At 38.0% G+C, this 4760-nt stretch overlaps 1 pseudogene; it reads left to right on the forward strand.

Annotated features, from left to right (window-relative positions):
• The first annotated feature begins 2900 nt into the window (after positions 1–2900).
• LOC147001224 (high mobility group protein B3 pseudogene) lies at positions 2901–3478 on the forward strand (annotated as a pseudogene).
• Positions 3479–4760: the final 1282 nt, after the last annotated feature.

The raw sequence follows: 4760 nt of genomic DNA on the forward strand, positions 1-4760 counted from the left end.
AGGGCCAGCAAATATCTTCAACAAAATTATAGAAGAAAACTTCTGAAACCTAAAGAAAGAGATGCCCATGAACATACAAGAAGCCTACAGAACTCCAAATAGACTGGACCAGAAAACAAACTTCTCCCGACACATAATAATCAGAACAACAAATGCACTAAATAAAGATAGAATATTAAAAGCAGTAAGGGAAAAAGGTCAAGTAACATATAAAGGGAGGCCTTTCAGAATTGCACCAGATTTTTCACCAGAAACTATGAAAGCCAGAAGATCCTGGACAGATGTTATACAGACACTAAGGGAACACAAATGCCATCCCAGGCTACTATACCCAGGCAAACTCTCAATTACCATAGATGGAGTAACCAAAGTATTCCATGACAAAACCAAATTCACACATTATCTTTCCACGAATCCAGCCCTTCAAAGGATAATAACCGAAAAAACCAATACAAGGACATCTTAGAAAAAGCAAGAAGGTAATCCTTCAACAAAACTAAAAGAAGGCAGTCACAAGAACAGAATGCCAATTTTAACAAGAAAAATAATAGGAAGCAACAATTACTTTTACTTAATATCTCTTAATATCAATGGACTCAACTCCCCAATAAAAAAGACATAGACTACAGACTGGCTACACAAAGAGGACCCAGCATTTTGCTGCTTACAGGAAACCCATCTCAAGGAAAAAGACAGACAGTACCTCAGAATGAAAGGCTGGAAAACAATTTTCCAAGCAAACGATCTGAAGAAACAAGCTGGAGTAGCCATTCTAATATCTAATAAAATTGACTTCCAACCCAAAGTCATAAAAAAGACAAGGAGGGAACTTCATACTCATCAAAGGTAAAATCCTCCAAGAGGAACTCTCAATTCTTCATATCTATGGTCCAAATACAAGGGCAGCCACATTCATTAAAGAAACTTTAGTAAAGCTCAAAGCACACAATGCACCTAACACAATAATGGGGGGGGGACTTCAACATACCACTTTTATCAATGGAAAGATCATCGAAACAGAAAATAAACAGGGATACAGTGAAACTAAGAGAAGTTATGAAACAAATGGATCTAACAGATATCTACAGAACATTTTATCCTAAAACAAAACGATATACCTTCTTCTCAGCACCTCATGGTACCTTCTCCAAAATTGACCATATAATTGGTCACAAAACAAGGCTCAACAGATACAAAAATATTGAAATTGTCCCATGCATCCTATCAGATCATCATTGATTAAGGCTGGTCTTCAGTAACAAAATAAATAATAGAAAGCCAACATTCACTTGGAAACTGAACAACACACTTCTCAATGAAACCTTGGTCAAGGAAGGAATAAAAGAAGTTAAGGACTTTTTTGAGTTTAATGAAATTGAAGCCACAACATACCCAAACTTATGGGACACAATGGAAGTATTTCTAAGAGAAAAACTCATAGCTCTGAGTGCTTCCAAAAAGTAACTAGAGAGCACACTGGCAGCTTGACAACACACCTAAAAGCTCTAGAACAAAGGAAGTAAATTCACCCAAGAGGAGTAGACAGCAGGAAATAATCAAACTCAGGGGCGAAATCAACCAAGTGGAAACAAGAAGAACTATTCAAAGAATCAACCAAACAAGAAGTTGGTTCTTTGAGAAAATCAACAAGATAGATAAACCCTTAGCCAGACTCAATAGAGGGAACATTGACAGCATCCTAATTAACAAAATCAGAAATGAAAAAGGAGACATAACAACAGACCCTGAAGAAATCCAAAACACCATCAGATCCTTCTACAAAAGGTTATACTCAACAAAACTGGAAAACCTGGATGAAATGGACAAATTCCTAGACAGATATGAGGTAACAAAGTTAAATCAGGATCAGGTTAATGATCTAAACAGTCCCATATCCCCTAAAGAAATAGAAGCAGTCATTAATAGTCTCCCAAGCAAATAAAGCCCAGGACCAGATGGATTTAGTGCAGAGTTCTATCAGAACTTCAAAGAAGCTCTAATTCCAGTTTTTCACAAACTATTCCACAAAATAAAATTAGAAGGTACTCTACAATTACTGTGCTACCTAAACCACAGAAAGACCCAATAAAGATAGAGATCTTCAGACCAATTTCCTTTATGAATATTGATGCAAACATACTCAGTAAAATTCACTATAACCGAATCCAAGAACACATCAAAACAATCTTCCATCCTGACCAAGTAGGTTTCATTCCAGGGATGCAGGGATGGTTTAATATATGGAAATCCATCAACATAATCCACTATATAAACAAACTCAAAGACAAAAACCACATGATCATCTAGTTAGATGCTGAAAAAGCATTTGAAAAAATCCAACACCCATTCATGATAAAAGTCTTGGAAAGATCAGGAATTCAAGGCCCATACCTAACATGATAAAAGCAATCTACAGCAAACCAGGAGCCAACATCAAAGTAAATAGTGAGAAACTTGAAGCAATCCCACTAAAATCAGGGATTAGACAAGGCTGCCCACTTTCTTCTTACCTATTCATCATTGTACTTGAAGTCCTAGCCAGAGCAATTCAACAACAAAAGGAGAACAAGGGGATACAAATTGGAAAGGAATTATTCAAAATATAATTTTTTTGCAGGTGACATGATAGTATATATAAGTGACCCTAAAAATTCCACCCAAGAACTCCTAAACTGATAACCAACTTCAAAGAAGTAGCTGGATATTAAATTAACTCAAACAAGTCAATGGTCTTTCTCTACACAAAGAATAAACAGGCTGAGAAAGAAATTAGTGGAACAAAACCCTTCTAGAGTTGGCTCTTGTGGAGGCAGCTAGAGCGAGGCTGGGGAGCGCTGAGCCATGAGTCGTGCCCTGTGCTGCCCAGAGTAGTGAACAATACAGTCAGGATGGTAAAGGTGACCCCAAGAAACCAAAGGGCAAGATGTCTGCTTATGCCTTCTTCGTGCAGACATGCAGGGAAGAACATAAGAAGAAAAACCCAGAGGTTCCCGTCAATTTTGCCGAGTTCTCCAAGAAGTGCTCTGAGAGGTGGAAGACTATGTCTAGCAAAGAGAAATCGAAGTTCGATGAAATGGCAAAGGCAGATAAAGTCGGCTATGATCAGGAGATGAAAGATTATGGACCAACTAAAGGAGACAAGAAGAAGAAGGACCCGAATGCCCCCAAAAGACCTCCGTCTGGATTTTTCTTATTCTGCTCTGAATTCTGCCCCAAGATCAAATCCACAAACCCTGGCATCTCCATTGGAGATGTGGCAAAAAAGCTGGGTGAGATGTGGAATAACTTAAGTGACAATGAAAAGCAGCCTTATGTCACCAAGGCAGCAAAGCTGAAGAAGGATGTTGCTGACTATAAGTCTAAAGGGAAGTTTGATGGTGCCAAGGGTCCTGCTAAAGTTGCCCGGAAAAAGGTGGAAGAAAAGGAAGAGGAGGAGAAAGAGGAAAAGGAGGAGGAGGAAGAGGAGGAAGATGAATAAAAGCTTTGTCTCCTTGTGAATACCTTAGAGTAAGAGAGCGCTGTGATTGACACATCTCTTATTTGAGTCGTGTCTATTGCCCTTGTTAGGTTTAATTACAAAATTTGATCACGATCATATTGTAGTATCTCAAAGTGTCAGTGGTTTACATGAAGTGGCCGTGGGTGTCCGGAGTGCCCTGAAACTGTATCAAAGTTGTACATAGCTCCAAACATTTTTAAAATGAAAAGGCATTCTCACTACTTCCTCACTCAGTGCACTTTGCTGTTGGTGTGACAAGGCATTTGAAGACAATTCTGGCATTTTGTTCTCAACTCGTAAGGTAGTGTTAACTATATGGTTATTGGCTAGCAATCCTGAGTTGTCAACTGTACATAATTAGTTAAGTGCTGTAGGTTTGAAACTTTTTTTTAAAGATTTATTTTATTTATTTATTATATGTAAGTACACTGTAGCTGTCTTCAGACGCACCAGAAGAGGGCATCAGATCTCATTACCGGTGGTTGTGAGCCACCATGTGGTTGCTGGGATTTGAACTTTGGACCTTTGGAAGAGCAGTCGGGTGCTCTTACCCACTGAGCCATCTCACCAGCCCCGGTTTGAAACATTTTAAAGAAACTGTAGAACTCATCATTGTCAGGAAAGCAAAGAACTACTGCATCAATGGAAGTTCAAGAATCCTCTGGACTTAAACACAATTTGCAATATTCTGTTATTTTTTTGTATGTTTAGAATGCTGAAATGTTTGTGAAGTTAAATAAACAGTATTACATTTAAAAAATCCCTTCTCAATAGTCAAAAATAATATATAAATACTTTGGCATGACTCTAACTAAGGAAGTGAAAGATCTGTATGATAAGAACTTCAAGTCTCTGAAGAAAGAAATTAAAGAAGATCTCAGAAGATGGAAAGATCTCCCATGCTCATGGATTGACAGGATCAATATAGTAAAAATGGCTATCTTGCCAAAAGCAATCTACAGATTCAATGCAATTCCCATAAAAATTCCAACTCAATTCTTCAACGAATTAGAAAGGGCAATCTGCAAATTCATCTGGAACAACAAAAAACCTAGGATAGCAAAAACTCTTCTCAAGGATAAAAATACCTCTGGTGGAATTACCATGCCCGACCTAAAGCTGTACTACAGAGCAAATGTGATAAAAACTGCACGGTACTGGTATATTGACAGACAAGTAGACCCATGGAATAGAATTGAAGACCCAGAAATGAACCTACAGACCTATGGTCACTTGATCTTTGACAAGGGAGCTAAAACCA

This window comes from Mus caroli, unplaced genomic scaffold (genome assembly GCF_978045245.1).
Source record: "Mus caroli unplaced genomic scaffold, Mus_caroli_1 scaffold_14, whole genome shotgun sequence".
NCBI lineage: Eukaryota > Metazoa > Chordata > Mammalia > Rodentia > Muridae > Mus > Mus caroli.